Source organism: Terrapene carolina, unplaced genomic scaffold, assembly GCF_002925995.2.
Source record: "Terrapene carolina triunguis isolate 2854851 unplaced genomic scaffold, T_m_triunguis-2.0 Scaffold119, whole genome shotgun sequence".
NCBI lineage: Eukaryota > Metazoa > Chordata > Testudines > Emydidae > Terrapene > Terrapene triunguis.
In genome coordinates this window covers 1,063,528-1,074,210 of record NW_020664470.1, presented here as the reverse complement: position 1 = coordinate 1,074,210, position 10,683 = coordinate 1,063,528, and positions in this window count along the sequence as shown.

Below are 10,683 nucleotides of genomic sequence, written 5' to 3'. Positions count from 1 at the left end.
GGGGGGGGGGGGGGGGGGGGGTTCTGGAGACTAACAGTAGCTACTACCGAACCTGTCAGAGTCAAATTACACTTTTGCAAAATATCTAACCTATCTCTTAGCAACATAAACAACGGTGCATACATATGTTCATTCCATTTACCCATTTGCTGACAAAACAGAAGTAATTGAAGGATCGTGATATAATTAAGTGATCCCTCTGGTGGCCACCTTTCCTGGTCCTCTAGCTGATATTGAGGCCAGTCTACTGTACAGAATCTTTTCAGTTTACTTTTAATCAACGGATCCGATCCAAACACTTTCCAGTTCACCAGAATGCATTCCAAGGGTGTACACCTTGCCCTGCCTGCAGTACTCTGTCCCTGCCCCGTAGGGAGACACTGGGCGTCCCCAGGTCAAAACAGGTAGACACTGGGCGTCCCCAGGTCAAGACAGATAAAGTCCCCACTGGACTGTTCCTACCTTATCCACAGGACCGGTTCCCCACCGTCGCCCGCAGCTGCTTCTCCACTGCTCGAGCGAGTTGCACCGTTGTGCCCTCTGGGGTCGACCAAACCACGTCTTCACCGAGGCCCCCGGTAAAGTCACCGGTGCACGCTGGGCATCAGGCGTCGCTGCAATCTGTCGATCTCCGAGAGGGGTCCGGGCAAGGCTAAATTTCAGCCTCGAGCCCACCCAGGGACACCAAGACTGTTGCCGGCACAGAGGGCCCGAGGCAAAGCAACAGCAGGGTTCGTTGCCCGGCATGCTTCGCGCCAATAAACACACCAGGGGGAGAAGCAAACAAAGTTTATTTGGGATCCCAAAGCAGTGCTAGAGACAGGCACGTCTCAGATCAAGCACACTAACAGAAACAGCTTTTTTTCCTTTATACCTTTTGCAGTCAAGCCTTATCCGCCGCCCCTTCCCCCGCTACCCCTCCCTTCCTCCCCCCCATTCCTCTCTCTCTACCCCTCCCGTCCCTGGTAACAATTACTAAGCAAATAACGATTACATTTAAGCAGTTAAGTCATTCTTGGCAGCTATAAGCCTAGCTTGTTAGTAACTTCTTTAAACCGTTATCTTGTCCTTTTTCCCTTCAGCCAGAAACATGCAGGCCTCATTATTACCGCTTGAGCAGGGGGTTGCACACAGATAACTGGTTGCTTACATATTCCAATTGCACCTGGCTTTTGAGGTTGATTAGAGTTTAAACATGGAAGGATAGAGTTTGGTTCACTTAGGCCTAGTGCAGGAAGGCTTCATTGACACTTAGTGGCCTTCCACCCTCCCAAGTTACCTAGGGTGATGCCTAGTGACGTCAAAAAGGGGAGTAACTGGCTAAGTGATAGCAATGCTGAAAGGACCTGGGGGTGATAGTGAAACACAAGTGGAATGTGAGTCAACAATGTGATGCAGTTGTGAAAAAGGCTAATATCATTCTCTGGTGTATTAACAGGAGTGTCATATGTATGACATGGAAGGAAATTGCTCCATTCTACTTGGCCCTGGTGAGGCCTCAGCCTGGAGTATTGTGTCCAATCCTGGGTGCCACACTTTAGGAAAGGTGTGGACAAATTGGAGAGAGTCCAGAGGAGAGCAACAAAAAAGACAAAAGGCTTTAAAAACTTGACCTATGAGGAAAGGATTAAAAAAAAATATATCTGGGTATTTTTAGTCTTGAGAAAAGAAGCCTGAGGAGGGAGCTGATAAGGGTTGTTATAAAGAGGACAGTGATCAATTGTTCTCCTGCAGCAAGGGAGTTTTAGATTAGTAGGAAAAACCTTTCTAACTGGAATAATAGTTTCTATGATCTGTCACTCTCTGCAACAGGGGACCACTAATGCTTACCTAGCCCCAGTGCTGCTGTGGGGAAAGGGAGCATAGCTGTGGTCCAACCCCCATTACATTTAATGGAGTTTCAACACTGCTGGACTCCACAGATCCTTTTGTGCCGACACAGGATGGGCCAAAGTAGTGCTATGCTTCTTCATGGGATCATCTGCAGTGAGGCAGGCTCCAGGACTGTCTGCCTGGCACCCACCATATGAACAGGAATGATATTCACAAAGGGACTTCAGCATGGGGACCCTGAGTGTCACCAGGCCTTACTTTTAGGTGCCTAGAAAACCACTGAGAGTCTGGGATTTATATAGGATGAGTTCAGTGCCTGTTGAAGCCAATCCACTGTGGTTAAATAATTCAATAGTAATTGGAGCAAGGGGACTGGACACTCATACTTGCTCTCTCTCTGTCTGGCCCACGTAAAGCAGAGAGGGAATGCACCCTCTGTATACTGCTCTAGGGAAACAGCCCCTGCTTATCTGTAAGCCTCTATTTCCCTGAGACCTCTTGTCCTCTATCAGGGATGGAAATTCTGTGCTCCAATCAGGGCCCCAGAATGCCAGAAGCCTCTCAAATAAAAGTAAGCACATGCCATTAGAAATACCTCACTGCCTTCTCTGAGCTTCGGGCATAGAGCTTCCATGGGTAAGAGAGAGATTTGTGTTTCCCTACCTCACAGTGGGGGGTTTTGTAGGTAAACTGTTAAGATTAGTGAAGTGGTCAAATATCATGGTGATAGGGGTCATTCAAGTACTTATAGATTCAGGGGCCAGAAAATGTGCCCCCAAATATTTCATACAGCAGATCATTTACAAAACAAAAATAAGAACAAAAACAAAACAATGCTGATTTAAAAATTGCCAGTGATGAAGAATACTTGGTAAATTGTTCCAGTGATTAATTGCTCTCACTGTTACAAATGTATACCTTATTTCTAGGTGGGATAGATAGATAGATAGATAGATAGATAGATAGATAGATAGATAGATCAGTCAAGAATAATATAAAATCAGTTTTATTTTGTTGTAACACCCTTTTAGACAAACTATCCCCCACACATTTTGCAGAGAAGAAAAATACATATAACCATATTAAATAATATACAGAGCAGAGGGAAATAGACTAATTAGTACAAGTTAATAAGACATAAGTATAGGCAAATAAGAAATACTAGAAATAAATATTTTTTTTCACTTTGGGCTTGTCTACACTACAGACCATTGTCTGGTATAGGTGTGCCAGCAAAGACCCGTAGTGGAGACACAGTATATGCCATCAAAAGGAGTTCTGCTGGCATAGCTACACCGCCTGCCTGAATGACATAAGCTATGTGGTTCACACAGTTACCTCTACACCAGGGGTTTTGCTGGCATAGCTATGTCACTTAGCTGTTTGGTAAACTTTGCAGTCCACACCTTCCATAGCATTTTTCACCTAAAGATATGAAATGACTACAAAGAAAAAGGTTGGGAACTTTTTTTTTAAAATTAGGCTTACTCCCACTGAAATTCAGTGGGGGAAAAGAGCACCTAAATCCTTTAGACTTTGTTTAAAATCCAAGCGTAGGCCTTTGAGGGAGTTGGGCAATAGGGACTGCTCAGTTCATCCACTATTAATATGCACCCCTGTCAGGGATAGCACCTCAAAGCTCAGTACCTATTGAAACACTTGTAGTCCTGTAGACTCTTACTCACACAAGTAAAGGTATGCATGTGCATTGGCAGACGAGGAAGTAAGTCAATCTATCAGACAATTACTCATGGCTGTGATTTTCAAAGGGTCATAAAGGAGTTCATTGAAAGTCAACGGGAGTTGGTGCCTAACTCCATTACGCTCTTTTGAAAGTCTAGGATTACATGTTTAAGTATTTGAAGGACTGGCCCCAAATTTCAACTTTTTAGTCTTATATACATTGGCGAATCAAAGAAATGTGGGGCAGGAAGGGACCTTCAGAGGTCATAGAGTCCAGCCCCATGCAGTGAGGCAGGATCAAGTTAACCTAGTCTTCTTTATAACACTCCTTAGCACCCTTGAAGACTGATATCAGGTCCCCCTTCTGTCTGCTTTTCTCAAGACTAAACATGCCCTATTTCTTTCATCTTTCCTCATAGGATCAGGTTTTCTAAACCTTTCATCATTTTTGATGCTCTCTTCTGGACTCACTTCAATTTGACCCCATCTTTCCTAACTTTGTGAAACATGTTCAAGGCCACACAGCAACTAATATTATATTTATAAATTAAGGTTCAGTTTAATCGCAATGGTTTATTGTTTAATCCTTTCTCTGATTTTATTACTCCAAACTTAATAATAACACTTAACAACCCCGTTAAAAGCTTTCATCCAGAGATATGAAAATGCTTTACAATTGTGATGGGGCTTCAACTCCCCTGCTCCAGCTCCTAAACCCATTCCCTTTACAAAGTCATCAAATGTCACCCATGCTCCTGATTCCCAGCACCATCCTGAACCACTAAAACCCCCTCCCTTCCCAGAGGGCAGAATAGAACCCAGGATTCCTGACTCCTATATCGCAGATGTTCTAACTTGCTACTTCCCGCTCCTTTTCCACAGGTGGAAATAGACTAAGATAAGTTTTTTTTATAGATCAAGCCCAAGAGAAGAAAAATCAGAAGATTCCTGACAGAGATGAGTAAGGTCCAAAAGACCGAACAGCTGAGCTGGGTGTACACAGAGAGATGAGAAAGGTGACAATGGTGCAGCTAACTGTGCCTCTATCTATCTATCTATCTATCTATCTATCATGATATACCCCTCAGCTATCATGATATACCATGCAAACCCCTCAGCTATCTATACCTATGTGGTCTCAAGAGGACAGAGATATGGAGGGAAACCTAACTGCAGTGACTGAGTTTATCTTTCTTTTTGGGCTTGTCAGACCTCCAGCATCTGCAGCCCCTTCTATTTGTCCTGGTATAGCCTGATCTATATATTATGTATTCATTATATTGATTACTTAAGAATTCTCAATTATCACCTTGAGGGTTGACAGCTCCTTATCCCAAGATTAAGCCCAGTATTATTAAAATTACTATATAGTTGGGAACCTCGATGTGCACAATTGCAACACGCACACTATAGGAACTTCTCTGTATTTACAAATAGTTTATTAATACTTTTAACAAAGTCACAAACACTCTGACTCAGAAAGGTAGATAGACAGACTACAGAATGTACATTTGAACATCCATATACTCACACCATCTCTTGAAGGACAACCTGAAATGTGAGCCATTGTCTTCCTCACCACTGTCACTTTCCTCTTCTTTACCGGTGGCCATCATTCTGGCACCTTGCGAGAGCTACATCTCTCTCACCCCCTGCTCAAGGCTGAGATGTAGCTTTTATAATATGTTCTGTTGACCCCACTATGTCTAATGCATATTCAGTAGGGGTTTTTCCCCTTTTCCTTATTTGTATTTCCTCTACTAATGTTCGGGTATCCCATTTGCTGGGAATGGGCAACTGAGGATGGATCATTTGATGATTACCTGTTCTGTTCATTCCTACTGGGGCACCTGGCATTGGCTACCGTTTGAAGACAGGATCCTGGGCTAGATGGACCTTTGGTCTGTCCCAGCATGGCCATTTTTATGTTCTTATATAGATTAGTATGCTGATATGTGTAACTACCATTTCAGCTGATGATTACACCCATCACCCCTTCCTCAAGCGGATTTGCGGTTATTACATCCACGTTCACTGTGGTGGCATTTACTAGAACATTCCACCTCCTACCATTGAGCAAGCTCTTCTTAGTTCCCAAATCTAAAGGTAACTGTTAATCTCTGCCAAGGGGTATGGCATACTTAACCACACTTATGCTAACTTATGCTTCAGCTAATATCTTACAGGCCTGTAGGTTTCTTGCCTTATGGCTGAATATAATGAAAGCAGCGAATATAGTAAAGACAAGCTAGCCATATGGGCTGCCATGGTCTTATTCATCTACCTTACCACCCTGATAGGAAATGTCCTCATCATCGCTGTCACAGTGGCTGACCTGTCCCTCCAGATCCCCATGTATTTCTTCCTTGGGAACTAGTCAGTCTTGGAGATCTGCTACACCTTGGTTGTCATCCCCAAGACCTTGTCCAAGATCCGCTCCAAGTGGCAGGCCATCTCCTTCCTGAGCTGTTCAATCCAGATATAGTTCTTCCTTCTCTTTGGCCACATGGAATGCTGCATGCTGGCTGTGATGTCCTCTGACCGTTATGTTATCATATGCAACTCCATGCATTACTTACTCGTCATGTGAAGAAAGATCACTGTTATCTTGGCAGCTATGGTGTGGATCATATGCAAGGTGGTGCCGTGTGAGCAAATGGTGGCCACATTGATGTTACCCTTCCACTGGCCAAATAAAATCAACCACTTCTTCTGTAACATCCTCCCAGTGCTTAGGCTGGTGTCATAAACATACAGCTAAGGGTAGCATAAAATCCCTCTTTACCCTGTAAGGGGTTAATTCCTCTTTTACCTGTAAAGGATTAAGAACTCAGGAACCTGGCTGACACCTGACCAAAAGGACCAATAAGGGGACAAGATACTTTCATATCTGGGGAGGGGGGAGGCTTTGTCTGTCTGTTCTGTGTGCTTCGGCACAGATCAAGGAAGCAAGCAATCCAGCTCCTATAAAGTTAGTAAGTGTTTAGCAAGGAAATGTGTTAGTTTACTTTTATTTTGGCTTGTGTTTTCCTTTGTGTAAGAGAGAGGTTTATGCCTAGTTTTGTAACTTTAAGGTTTTGCCTAGAAGGGATATCCTCTGTGTTCTTGAGTCTTTTGTTATTCTGCAAAGTACTTACCATCCCGATTTTACAGAGGTAATTCTTTTACCTTTTCTTTAATTAAAATTCTTCTTTTAAGAACCTGATTGATTTTTCATTGTCTTAAGATCCAAGGGTTTGGGTCTGTGTTCACCTTTACCAATTGGTGAGGATATTATTCTCAAGCCGCCCCAGGAAAGGGGCTGTAGGGGCTTGGGGGATTATTCTCAAGCCTGCCAACAAAAAGGGGTGTAGGGTCTTGGGGGGATATTTGGGGAAGGTAGGGCTCCAAGTGGCCCTCCCTAAATGTTTGTTTAAATCACTTGGTGGTGGCAGCGTTACTTAATCCAAGGTATAAGAGAGAAATTGTGCCTTGGGGAGTTTTTAACGTACGCTGGTAGAAATAAGCTTAGGGGGTCTTTCATGCAGGTCCCCACATCTGTACGCTAGAGTTCAGAGTGGGGAGGGAACCCTGACATGGTGACAGAGTGGTGGGATCATTTTGAACCAGAGATCATTTTGAACCAAAAGCCCAGTAGGATTTTTAAAGGACAATTTTTTCCCCTTTCTGGCTATTTAGAAAGCAGACAGAGATCTTATCTCTCTTTGCCTGGATGCAAAGGTATCAGGTTCTTGTAACAAAGGGATTTTTTTTTTTTTTAGCTGTGAGCAGCTGGAGATTTTTGTCTCTGCCTGAGAGCAGGGTAGTTAATGTTCTACAAGGGAAAACAGAAGCCAAAATAAAAGGTAAAGAGGGATTTTATGCTACCCTTAGCTGTATGTTTATGACAGCTGGTGAGCAGGGGCACATCCCTCACCGATGCCATTCTCACTTTGCTCACTGTGGTGTTCACAATAGTCCCCTTGATCCTGATCATCATCTCCTAAGCCAAGATCAGCTGCACCATTCTGAAGAGGTGCTCAGGTGAGGGGAGACACAAAGCTTTCTCCACCTGCACCTCACATCTCATCACAGTCACCTCATTCTATGGCATCAGTTTGATCATAGAATCATAGAAGCATAGAAGATTAGGGTTGGAAGAGACCTCAAGAGGTCATCTAATCCAACTCCCTGCTCAAAGCAGGATCAACACCAACTAAATTATCCCAGCCAGGACTTTGTCAAGCGGGGCCATAAAAACCTCTAAGGATGGAGATCTCCCCCTCCCCCCGAAGTAATCCATTCCAGTGATTCACCACCCTCATAGTAAAATAGTGTTTCCTAATATCCAACCTAGACCTCCCTCACTGTAACTTGAGACCATTGCTCCTTGTTCTGTCATCTGCCACCACTGAGAACAGCTGAGCTCCAGCCTCTTTAGAAACCCGCTTAAGGTAGCTGAAGGCTGCTATCAAATCTCCCCTCACTCTTCTCTTCTGCAAACTAAACAAGCCCAGTTCCCTCAGCCTCTTCTTGTAAGTCATGTGTCCCAGCCCCCTGATCATTTTTGTTGCCCTGCACTGGACTCTCACAAGTTTGTCCACATCCTTTCTGTAGTGGGGGGCTCAGAACTGAACACAATACTTCAGATGTGGCCTCACCAGTGCCGAATAATAACTTCCCTCGATCTGCTGGCAATGCTCCCACTACTGCAGCCCAATATGAGGTTAGCCTTCTTGGCAACAAGGGCACACTGCTGACTCATATCCAGCTTCTCATCCACTGTAATCCCCAGGTCCTTTTCTGCAGAGCTGCTGCTTAGCCAGTCGGTACCCAGCCTGTAGCAGTACATGGGATTCTTTCATCCTAAGTGCAGGAGTCTGCACTTGTCCTTGTTGAACCTCATCAGATTTTTTTTTGGTCCAATCCTCCAATTTGTCTAGGTCACTCTGGATCCTATCTCTACCCTTAACCATATCTACCTCTCCCCGCAAGTTAGTGTCATCTGCGAACTTGCTGAGTGTGCAATCCATCCCATCATCCAGATCATTAATAAAGATGTTGAACAAAACCTGCCCCTGGATGGGCCCCTGGGGCACTCCTCTTGATCCTGGATGCCAACTAGACATCGAGCCATTGATCACTACCCATTGAGTCTGACAATCTAGCCAGCTTTCTATCCACCTTATAGTCCATTCATCCAATCCATACTTTTTTAACTTGCTGGCAAGAATACTGTGGGAAACCATATCAAAAGCTTTGCTAAAGTCAGACTATATCATGTCCACTACTTTCTCCATATCCACAGAGCCAGTTATCTCATCATAGAAGGCAATCAGGTTGGTCAGGCATGACTTTCCCTTGGTGAATCCATATTGACTGTTCCTGATCACCTTCCTCTCCTCCAAGTGCTTCAAAATAGTTTCCTTGAGGAACTGCTCCATGATTTTTCCAGGGACTGAGGTGAGGCTGACCAGTCTGTAGTTAACCGGATTCTCCTTGTTCCCTTTTCTAAAGATGGGCACTATATTTGCCTTTTTCCAATCATCCAGGACCTCCCATGATCGCCAAGAGTTTTCAAAAAAAATGGCCAATAGCTCTGCAATCACATCAGTCAACTCCCTCAGCACCCTCAGATGCATTAGATCTGGACCATGGACTTGTGCATGTCCAGCTTTTCTAAGTAGTCCTTAACCTGTTATTTCACCACTGAGGGCTGCTCACCTCTTCCCCATACTGTTTTGCCCAGGATAGCTGTGGAAGATCTGACCTTCTCTGATAAGACCGAGGCAAATAAAGCATTGAGTACTTCAGCTTTTTCCACATCATCTGTCACTAGGTTGCCTCCCTCATTCATTAAGGGTCCCACACTTTCTCTGACCTTTTTCTTGTTGCTAACATACCTGTAGAAACCCTTCAAGTCACCATTCACATCCCTTGCTAGCTGCAACTCCAGTTGTGTTTTGGCCTTAGAATCATAGGATATTAGGGTTGGAAGAGACTTCAGGAGGTCATCTAGTCCAATCCCCTGCTCAAAGCAGGACCAACACTAACTAACCAACACCAACTATTTCAAACCTTCCTGATTACACCCCTGCATGCTCGAGCAATATTTTTATACTCCTCCCTAGTCATCAGTCCAAGTTTCCACTTCTTGTAAGCTTCCTTTTTGTGTTTAAACTCACCGAAGGTTTCTCTGTTAAGCCAAGCTGGTCGCCTGCCATATTTTCTGCAAATCGGTATGGTTTGTTCCTGCGTCCTGAATAAGGCTTCATTAAAATACAGCCAGCTTTCCTCGACTCCTTTCCCCCTCATATTTGCCTCCCAGGGGATCCTGCCCATCAGTTCCCTAAGAGAGTCAAAGTCTGCTTTTCTGAAGTCCAGGGTCCGTATTTTGCTACTTTCCTTTCTTCCTTTTGTGAGGATCCTGAACTCAACCATCTCATGGTCACTGCTGCCCAGATTGCCACCCACTTCTACTTCCCCTATCAATTCTTCCCTGTTTGTAAGCAGCAAGTCAAGAGGAGAAGGGCCCCTGGTTGTTTCCTCCAGTAGTTGCACCAGGAAATTGTCTCCAACACACTCCAAAAACTTTCTGGATTGTCTGTGCACTGCTGTATTGCTCTCCCAGCAGATGTCAGGGTGATTGAAGTCCCCCATTAGAACCAGGGCCTGTGTTCTGGAAACTTTAGTTAATTGTTCAAAGAAAGCCTCATCTACCTCATCCTCCTGGTCTGGTGGTCTATAGCACATGCCCACCATGACATCACCCGTGTTGCTTTCACCTCTAAACTTAACCCAAAGACTCCCAACAGGCTTTTCTCCAGTTCCATACTGGAGTTCTGAGCAATCACCACTTTCCTACATACAGTGCAACTCCTCCACATTTCCTCACTGACTGTCCTTCCTGAACAGTTTATACCCATCCACAACAGTGCTCGAGTCATGTGAGCTACCCCACCAACTCTCTGTTATTCCAATCACATCATAGTTCTTTTATTGTTCCAGGACTTCCAATTCTTCCGGCTTGTTTCACGGGCTTCTTGCATTCGTGTTCATGCACCTAAGATAACTAGCTGATTGCCCTGCTTTCTCAGTATGAATCAGGAAGCCCTATTATTGCCTACATGAGGCTTAGTTCCAGTGTCTCGGTGGACACCGAACGAGTCCTCACCCTGCTCTACATAG